The 11,010-nt window shown below is 46.8% G+C and overlaps 1 pseudogene; it reads left to right on the top strand.

Moving 5' to 3' along the window:
* The first annotated feature begins 3,370 nt into the window (after positions 1–3,370).
* LOC136523700 (pentatricopeptide repeat-containing protein At3g29230-like) lies at positions 3,371–10,941 on the top strand (annotated as a pseudogene).
* The last annotated feature ends 69 nt before the right edge of the window (positions 10,942–11,010 follow it).

The raw sequence follows: 11,010 nt of genomic DNA, 5'->3' as shown, positions 1-11,010 counted from the left end.
TGTAGGAAGGAGCCAAAGACAGGGCCGTCTCTAGAGGCGTTCGAGTATCAATAGGACTGTTTGGGGGTTCAGAAAATCATTTGGAGAGCAAATATGGAGAAAACAGTTCGGAGAAACATTATGACGATATACGAAGATCGGAGAATATTTAGAAGAATATTAAAGAGTGACTTAGTTTTGGACGGAGCGTCTGGTCGGTGGCGTATGGTGTTGTCTAGTCGGCGTTGACGACAAGCACCTGGCAGGCGGTGAGTTGTTGGTAAAGACGACCTCGGAGGTGGTTTCGAGATCGGATCTGACGTCACGGGGGCTGATGTAGCCAGCGATGAATCGTCGTCGTCGATCGGCATGGATCTCCACGAGATTGATGACGAGAACGCACTGTTGATTTGAGGTCCATCTGGCTCACCATGGATCAAGCGCATACCCCTACCTGGTGTGCCAACTGTCGATAGAATATCATCGGCAGTCCACCGAGGGGTATCCCGCGATGGTAGATTTGTCGGTGGGGGTGCGCGTAATCAGGAATCGGATGGTGATACAAGGCGCAGAGACAGCGATTTAGACAGGTTTGGGCCGTCTAATTAACGTAATACCCTACATCCTGTGTCTTTGGTGTATTATATTGAGTACATGATGTATGGATCATGGATCTAGATGGATCATGTCCGCTAGGGGACTCCTGCCTCTCCTTATATAGTCTGGAGGGACATGGTTATAAGTAAAGTATCATATTTGGTACTATACAATGTCTTGTGGTGCACGCCGAGCAGCGCCATGCACGCCTTGATCTTGTGGGCTGGGCTACCTCTGATGGTGCGGCCCATATCTTGTCTTGTGAATATCGGGGGCCATACCTCCACAGGAGTCCTAGTAGGATTACAAGGTAGCAGTCCTACTAAGATTACATATGGGGAATCCTAGTTGGACTAGATCTTTTTCCTTACTTGAGGGGTACCCAGGGGCTATGTCCCACAAGCCCCCGAGCACTGTATGGTTGATCTCGGAAGTAGTCTTAAATCGAGCTTGCCGAGTAGAATCAAGTGCCATCCGAGTACCTTCATGAGGGGAACCACGTAGTGCTTCTTGAAATCTTCTAGTGGTGTGCACTTTCCAAAAAAGTGCACCCACTGAGTGTAACCCCTGAGCCTCTTACTGTTTAGCATAAAGAGTTAGAGGGTCTTGTGTGCAATTCCTTGTCGAAGAAATTTGAATGCATCCGATGAGGATATGTATCCCGCAGCCCTCGAGCCTAAAACCGACTACTCGGTAGTCGATTATAGGATCTTATAGATGTCCTCAAGGGTGCGGCCGCCCGAGTACCCTCCTTGGACAATGATCAGTGACCACTTGTCTGTGAGTGGTTGAATGCTTGTAATTTTAGTCTTCTATCCTTGAATCCAAGCCCCTGAGCGTAGTCGGAGTGACGCCGACTAACCCGAGGCAATGGTCGAGCCCCCGAGCTTAGTGTTGACTAAGCTGTGGCAATAATCGAGTGGAAGAGTCGGCGTGGCACAATATAGATAGATGTGTTGTAGTCATCTTGTAATCGTCTTGCATGTGTCTTGGCTCTTGTAGAACACAAGTAGGGTGCTTTGTGAGCCCATGGCTTTGGGTGGGCAATCTTCTCACCGGAGATCCCGTATCACCCCCACCTCAGAACTCCTAAATCACCGCAACAAGGTTCGGAGGAAGGCCAGCATACTAGAACGTGTCTCGTCCTATGGAGCAGTAGCCAAGTAAGACAGCGCAGAGGGTGTGCCTCACCCAACAAAGTAGTGGCCGAGCAAGGCAGCCCGTGGAGGTGCGTATCTCACCCAGCGATGTGGTAACCGAGTAAGGTGGCTAGGGGGGCGTACCTCACCCATACATGGTAACCGAGTAAGGCAACCCTCGGGGGCGTACCTCACCCAGCGGCATGGTCCAGATCTAGTCCCCTGTAAGATAAATATACAAAATTTTGTAGTTATTTATATTCATATCAAGTCCGGAGCGGGTCCCAGCATGGATGTAAGATAACAGGTCCGGAGCGGATCCCATAAGGCTGTGTAAATTCCCCGAGTAGTTGACCCCTTATGCGTAAGCACTTGTATCAGTGGCGTATGGTCGTAAGGTTCATGACCTTGACCATGTGAATCGTGCGAGTAAACAATGCGTCACAAATGTGAATTCGTACTACTCAAGTATTTTTGCAACCGTTAAGAGAAGATCAGTGCTGTGCAAAAAATGATATAGCATGTTTGTTTGTTGGTTTCGGCCATGGCTTATCAGGCAGGCAACAATGTTTTCCTCTCACAACAAACCAGCACCAGCCGGACTTATGAGCCCAGAAACCAACCAGCGAACATGCTGATAATACGCGTGGAACGCATGTTATACACCCGTTAGGTGTAGTCCCAACTACAAGCGCGGAGTTGTATGAGTAGTCGGGAACGCCTGATATGGCCGCGGAGGCACATCTATAATATTCGGAGATACAAGAAGATTAAAGAATATTTAAAAATATTAAAACTTAATTTAGCTTGATTGACGACCCAATGGAAGAATCAGCGTGCCATAATATACGAGTAGATGGATATGTTGTACAACCTGTTCGTCTGCTCGTATACGATCGTAGATTATAAGCTAGAACTGTATTTTTCTCTTGTACCAAACCAGCCAGTTGATCGTTTACGACGAAACGAACACGCTGGTAGTCGGACCGTGTTTCGCCGTGCAAGGGCAGGAGCCCTACGAACGTGCGTAATTGGGACGTAGCCTGACGGAGTCCATTGCGTGGGGAGACACGTGCAGATATTTGCATGCTTGATAGAAGCGTCCGTGTACACGTACATGCAAGTGCCTTAGCTTTGGTAATCGACACGTAGCCTGACGGAGTCCACTGCGTGCGGAGACACATGCAGATATTTGCATGCTTGTACACGTACATACAAGTACCCCTTCCTTATTTGCTTGTTGTTGATCGAAGGAAACATCCAGCAGTCAGCATATCCACTTTTGGTGTGCCGCGTGCGAATCAGCCGGGACTCCCTCCCAGTCGGCCAGTACCCACACGTGGTGCTGATGTCGTCGTAGTGGCGTCATTTGGCGATTTTTTTATTCCAGTCTGTTTGTTTGGCCGTGACTTATCATAAACGATCGTAAATTTTTAGCCGGAACAGTATTTTTCTCTCACACAAACCAGCCAGCAGTACTTTTTCACGAACCAGCAACGAAACGAATCAGCCAACCGAACAGGCTGAGGTGCTTGGGCTTTGGGCTTTGTTCGGCTGCCATTTATCAGCCATGGTATAATTAGTCATATAAATTATAAATCAGCACAAGTGTCATATATAGTAGCAGAACGGAGCCTTGGCCTGGGTCCCTGGCTATGCGGTCATGCGGATTCTTTCAGTCCCATGCCCCCGCCGCCCTGCTCCGAGCGATCACTGCGTGCACCGGCTGTCGGGAAGCGCAAGCCCTACACTCACTCGCCTGCAAGCTGGGCCTCGCCTCCGACATGGTCATTAGCAACCGCCTTGCTGACCAGCTATGCGAAGCGGGGCCTTGTGGCTCGCGCCCAGAGGCTGTTCGACGAAATGCCGCGGAGGGTTGTGGTCGCCATCAACGCCATGCTGGCCACCCCGCCGCCGGGAGGGTCATGGACGCCCGGGCGCTGTTCGGCAGAATGTCAGACAGGACGCCGGCCTCGTGGAACACCATGGTCACATGCTACTGCAGGGCCAGCGATCTCACCTCGGCTAGGGACGTGTTCGAGGCCAGCCTCCGCGCCATGAGCAGCAGCGTCGTGTCGTGGAACGCGATGATGGATGGGTACTGCAAGGCCGGGCGGATGGACGCAGCGCGAGAGCTGTTCGACCGTATGGGCTCCTCGCTGCCGGACGTCATCACCTGGAACACGATGATGGCGGGGTACTTGCGCGGAGGGGATCCAGTCTCTGCCATCGCGATGTTCCACCTTCTGATGCGCACGCAGCGGGAGGGAGAGCAGAGGTTGAGACCCACCAATGGCACCATGGCTACCGTGGTGACCGCGTGTGCGCAGGTGGGGGACTTGGCACTGGGCCGACAGATCCATCACCTCATCCAGCAGAAGGGGATATGGATCGACACCGTGCTGAGCAACGCCCTCATGGACATGTACTTCAAGAGCGGGAGCGTGGACTGCGCTCTCGACGTCTTCCGCGCCATGCCCCGCAGCCCCAACCTCTTTTGTTGGAACACAGTGATCTCAGGGCTCGGAATGAACGGCCACGGCGAGGACGCCGTAGCTGCGTTTCACGACATGGTCGAGGGAAGGGGAAGGCTGAACGGGAACAGCGTCAAGCCAGACGAGGTGACGTTCGTGGCGCTCCTATCGGCGTGCAGCCACTCTGGCCTGGTGCTCCAGGCCAGAAAGTTCTTCTCCCAGATGCTACCGGCGCACCAGGCCATAAAGTTCTTCTCCCAGATGCTACCGGTGTACGGCCTACTGCCCCAGCCCGAGCACTACGGCTGCATGGTGGACCTCCTATGCAGCGCGGGTCACGTCGATGAGGCCGCAGGGCTCGTGTAGACGATCCCTGGCCGCCCCAACGCCAAGGTGCTCGGGAGCCTCCTGTTAGTACTTTTGGATCGACTAGGAGTAGATCAGTGGGTATTTTGACTTCCATTCGGTATGAAAGAACTAGAACACATGGATCCAGAGAGAGTGAGAGAGGAGAAAGGGAGAGGTACAGACCGTCGGGCTTGGTGGACGAGCTCGAGGAGTCCATGGCGTCGGTGTCAGTGGCGGTGTGGCGGTGACGGTGTAGAGGTGGCGGAGTCCCGGCGGGGTGGAGCTACGGTGGTCCGGTGGTGCTTCCCGCCGCTGGCAGCGCCCCCTTCTCTAGATCGGATTAGGGTTAGGACGGTGGGGTGACTGGTGGCGGCGAACCTCGTATCTCGAGCCGTTTACCCCACCTCCTCTTTATAGGCACTGTGCGACGGGGGCCCCACCAGCCACTAGATGGCTGGACGTCCCCGATCAGAACGCGGTCAAGGGGTCAGTCTCGACCGTTGGGTCAAGACGGATGAGATCAATTCTAACATTCTCTCCCTTGATCTCAACTCATACTTTAACTTTAAACTTTGACTTTAATCCCTTTCACTTTTATTTGATCCATCACGGATTAGTGCATAGAGCATGCTTTATCGTCACGGTCAATCGCCGATAGACTTAACAGCTACAATACACGTCTCTGTTCTGAAATAGATTCTTTAACTTTTGAACCTTTTATTGTCCGAAAATCATAGGTTATACCATAAACCCATGTCGACTGTGTGTTTTCCAAACACACTGGGTGGTAAGCCTTTTGTACGTGGATCCGCAAGCACTTGCTTGTTACTTTTATGTTCAATACTTTCAGTATCATTCCAGACTTTCTCCTTCACAACGTATAACTTTAACGTCAATGTGTTTGGCAGCACACTTGACCCGTTGTTATAGGAGCGAACTTCTTAAATGGTTATTGCTGTTGTATACCATTATCAATTCCGGGTGTAAGTTCTTTTAATCATTTCGCCTGTCCTTAAGCCTCATAACAAGCTATACCATGGGCATGCATCTTTGATGACACCACAACTGTTTCTTTGAAGCTTTTCCACAATAAAACTCTAACTGCGAGTGTTAGCTACTATGTGGGTTTCACTAAATATCTCGCCAAAATTTAACTTTTGTACCCACAACTATTTGAGAGTACTTATTCTTTCTTACTCACCATGAGGCCTATAAATCTTTGCACAATTGCAAAATATTCTCAACTCCATTCTAGTGATCTATATCTAGACTGGACTTCTGCCAAAAATATCCCGGATACATAAACTGTGTCAGGGTAAGTTCTTGCTTATAAGCATTCAGTAAGCTTCCAACAGCTGAAGCATATAGGACGTCCATTTGATCGATCTCACATTTATTCTCGGAACACTAAAAGTTCCAAAAACTATTACCCTTGACTATAGGAACATGCGTAGGTTTATTTACATATATACTTTATTTCTTTAGAATCTTCTCTAAGTATACACTTGAGATAGTTCTAATACCCCTTTTCCTTTTATCTCGGTAAGTTCCAATTCCTGAAACGAATGATGCTTTACCAAGACCATTCTCATTGAAACTTGAGGACAAGAACTACTTCTCCAACAGTAGATTAACACCACTACTAGCGAGTAAGGTGCTACCCACATGCAGGATTAGGAAAATAAATTTTCCATGTTTAAACTTTGCATAAATACAATTGTCCTCTACATTCTCTTTAAAACCCAAACTTTCTTAGTGTACTGTCAAACTTCAAGAACCACTGTCTTGAAGCTTACTTTAATCCATAAATGGATTTCTTTAGGCAACATCCCTTTACGTTCTTTTCCTTCCACGACAAAACCTTTTGAGTTATGCCATGTAAACTTTTCCATACAAATCCCCGTTGAGGAATGTGTCGTTACATCCTTCTGATGTAACTGTAAATCGTAATGTGCCACTAATACTATTATGATTCTAAAAGAATCCTTGCATGCTCATTATAATCTATTCCTTCTCTTTATGTAAATCATTTCACCACAAGTGGCGCTTTATAGCTTTCCATATTCCCTTTGGATATCTTTCTATATTCCCTTTGGAGTCACCTTTGTCTTGTAGACCCATTATAGCCTACTGTTTTGGTTTCATTAGGAATTTCTTCTAAGTTCCAAACATCGTTGGTATTTATCGATTTCATTTCATGTTCCTTTGCTTCTTGCCATTTAGATGAGTGAATGCCTCTCATGGCTTCTTCAAATGAGATGGAATCACTCTCTATTTGAATTTCTTTCTTAACTTTTACTTCTTAGTCACTAGAAATATCTGATTTTCTTATTCTTTGAGACTTTCTGGGGCCTCATGGCACTTCTTTCATATGGGGCTATTATTACTCTTCATTGCCAAAAAGGCAATTGTTCTATAGCCTCCTATATCACAAGATCCTTGTTTACTTATTCATCTTCTTTAAATATGTCATACAACATCAACATGTATTAAGCAATTTGTTGCTCTAAAACACTGTAGTGGATATGTAATCCCACTTCTATTCAAGCTTTAGGTATCTACATACCATGCTCCCCCAGATTACTCCATCTTCTTTAAAGATGGTGTATCTTCAAATTTCTTATTTTGGGTTTAATCTTTCAAAACTCGAATGGTGCTTTAAGCACCGCCTTAATAACTTTGAGACTCGTCCAGTATGAATACTAGCCGACTATGCTATCTTCTTATCGGAACTGTAAAAGGTCTAGAAATTTAGCTATTTCTTTACTTTAGGGGTATCGTTATTATGACCATCTTACTCTCTCAACGATCACACTCATCTTTTATAAATCACTTTTACCTTCAATGCATAGTATGCATTGCATTATCTGAAGTATGGGGAAGTATCTTTCTTAATTGTCTTTCTTAATTAATCTCACATTTCTCCCCCTCGAAATGTGGTATGAACTTTTCTACCACAATTTCGAAAAACATTCAGAACTCTTGTGAATGAGAAAACTTTGATTACTTACTTCATCCACATGATTACATCATGCAAATAAAATTCGTATGAGAGTACAATTTTCTCATTTCACTTCAAAACTCAACATAGTCTATTATTATCAATACTTCTGCAAGTCACGCTTGCATATCATTCTTATCTTTTGGTTCACATGCAACTTTCTTTTGTTCTTAAACTCATTGAGTACTTAATGACCATGACACAATCAGAGTGTACGGTCAATACTAGGATAGCATAAAAGCTACCTCAAACTTCTCTCCATGTGCGGGATATACTTAGAGCACATGAGTCATCACATCCTTCTCCCGCCATGCGGGATAAGTACTACGCCAAAACTCTCCTGCCATGCAGGATTGGTTAACATATGTACTATGCCAACTTTACCCCGCCATGCGGGTATTTTCTCAATCTTTTCCCGCCATGTGGGTACTATCACAAACTTTTCTCGCCATGCGAGATAATTTCCTTTAACCGGCATAAATGCCAGGATTGGCTCGTGTTCAATCATCAAATTCAGAAATAAATTCGAATATTCTTTTAACACACATGTTTAATCCAATGTTGGTCAAATTAAACATGTATATGACTTTTACAACTCTCATAAGTGAAACTGAAAATAAATTCTTCTTCACAAAGAGTACATAAAAGACATTTCTCAATGAAGACTCATTGATCTATCTCTTTTCTTGGATCAATATCCTAGAATTCTTTTCTTTTGAAGCCATTCTTTAAAGAGAACACAGTCCCTTAAGCAATGGCATTCTTTTATACATAACTTGTCCTTAGGCATTTCATCATCTGAGTCACAAGTACCCAGCTCATTTCTTTTACTGCTTTCATGAATGAAAGCGTAGAGATCTTTTGTCTGAAAAAATATTCAACAATAATGCTCATTAAACTTTGAAATCTTTATGTTCTATTCTATATCACCGTTGGGCGGAAATAGAATAAAACATCATTCTTTTACACTAATTCCACATCACCGTTGGACAGAAATGTAATTAACGTATAGAAACTCAATAATCTTAAAAACATAGAAGTGTTCCTCAAAATTAAATTCTCCCGTTGATTCGAATTTAATTAGAAGACAATCAACTTCATTGCAGCGGAAACATGAAAATACATTTCTCTAGTTTAAGAGCATTCCTTGATCTTTATCTATTCTCTGAAAATTGGTCACTTTGATGCAAAATTCATCAGAGATTTAAACTTTAATCATAAAACTCATAGAATTATAATATTGTTATCATCAACGATGGTCAGAAAATAACAATATCATAATTTAACTTTAACTATTAACTTACTATTCCTCTAAGTAAAATTTTTTGTTGGTTCCAATTTTAACTGGAGAATCAACTTTTCATCATTTTCTGAAGACAACAAACTTTAACTTCGCAGCGAAAAATTGACAAAATTTCTTTTTTACTTTTCAGAAGCATTTTACTGTACTTTTCTACTCTCTGAAAATTCTAATACGTTGGTGCAATAATTATCAGAGATTTTAAATCACTATTTGAATGAAATCATCAAAATTTGCTTATGAAAATAATAAAATAATTCTCAATCACCACTGTGTATTCGGCCCAACCGGAGATACGGCCTGACTTACTTTTCTTGAATTTTACCCACAGGAAAAATTCTCTTTTCTATTTTCTTTTGAGTCAACACATATTTTTTTTTATTTTCTGGAAAAAAGAAAAAACAAAAAAAAAACAAAAAACCAGGCTCATTCTTTTCTTTTCTCGGCCCAAGACAGCAGAAGCTAGCTCGGCCCAACTCAACATTCAGCCCGGCCCCTCTCCCTCACGCGCGCGCACTGCCTGCCCAGGCCGCAACGTGGGCCTGGGCCGGCAAAGTGCCACGGCCGCGATGCAGCCCGCTCAATCTCGATCGTCCGCGCGCATCCGACGGCCGAGCGCACGTCTAGGGTGAACAAAATGCCAGGTCGGCCACGGGCGGAAAACCCTAGCTTCATTTCCTCCATTCCCCTTCTCTCTCGCATGCCTCACGCGACAGCCACGGCAGCCGTGGTTGTCATCGGCGCCGGTCGGGGTGGCCGTCCTAACCGGTGAGGAAGACGCCGCCTGGAGTGGTCCTAGCGGCGGTTCCCCCCCTCTATTTTCTTCCCCTCCTCCTTTCTCTCTCGTGTCACACTCAGAGGAGCAGCAGTGGCCCAATGGCCGATCGGAGGAGTCGGTGGCGGCGCCGCTGCCAGTCCCCTCGCCAGTGCGCGCGCCCACCGCGAGGTGGACGCGTCGTCGTCGAGCGGTCTGGTGGTGGTGCCCTTTACCGCCGAGCCCGAGGCGTGGCCGCGCGGCAGCGTGACCACGACGGTCGGCGGTGTTCCACTTCCCCGCGCAGGTTAGGGTTAGGGTTTGAGTACTTTTCGAAATTGAGATCCCTTCTTTCCCAGTTTCTTCACCCGATTAGGGTTTAGGGTTCGATGAACCCTTTGTATTTCTTTTCTTTCGATCCGAATCGGATCTAGCTCCGTTCTTTTCTTTTCTTTGCCTAGTGTCGTGATCTACACCTTGCAAACCGGCTCTGGTACCATTGTTAGTACTTTTAGATCGACTAGGAGTAGATCAGTGAGTATTTTGACTTCCATTCGGTATGAAAGAACTAGAACACATGGATCCAGAGAGTGAGAAAGGAGAAAGGGAGAGGTACAGACCGTCGGGCTTGGTAGACAAGCTCGAGGAGTCCATGGCGTCGGTGTCAATGGCGGTGTGGCAGTGATGGTGTAAAGGTGGCGGAGTCCCGGCGGGATGGAGCTACGGCGGTCCGGTGGTGCTTCCCGCCGCTGGCAGCGCCCCCTTCTCTAGATCGGATTAGGGTTAGGACGGTGGGGTGACTGGTGGCGTCGAACCTTATATCCCGAGCCGTTTACCCCACCTCCTCTTTATAGGCACTGTACGATGGGGGCCCACCAGCCACTAGATGGCTGGACGTCCCCGATCAGGACGCGGTCAAGGGGTCCGTCTCGACCATTGGGTCAAGACGGATGAGATCAATTCTAACACCTCCTGCTCGATGCCCGTGTCCCGCAACGGTGGCAGGAGGACGTTGTGAGGCTGAGCGAGTGGGTGGCGCGACGGATATCGAAGCTGGACCTCCACGACGGTGCGGTGTACGGTCTGTCCAACGTGTACGCGTCACTGCAGAGATGGGATCGCGTCGAGGAGCACAGGAGGCAAGTGAGGGCGGCCGTGAGACACGCAAGGGCGCCCCGCCGCAAGCGGCCTGGCCGGGCTTTGCTATGACGTGGCTCTAGTGGCGGATGAAGGCCGGGAACAAAGGAAGTTAAATAATGAAGATTTAGGGCTAGAATTAGAGATTAACGATGATTTTAAATTAAGTAACTGTGGTCTAATGAAAAAAATAGGCTCACTAGAGGGTTGTAGCCCTGGCAACCCCCCTCACTAGGGGCTTGTAGCCCCCCTCTCAAATCGGGTGTTACATAGAGGTGTCA

Source organism: Miscanthus floridulus, chromosome 18 (genome assembly GCF_019320115.1).
Source record: "Miscanthus floridulus cultivar M001 chromosome 18, ASM1932011v1, whole genome shotgun sequence".
Taxonomy (NCBI): domain Eukaryota; kingdom Viridiplantae; phylum Streptophyta; class Magnoliopsida; order Poales; family Poaceae; genus Miscanthus; species Miscanthus floridulus.
The sequence above is the reverse complement of the archived record's forward strand: the minus strand, read 5'-3'. Positions and strand labels throughout refer to the sequence as shown.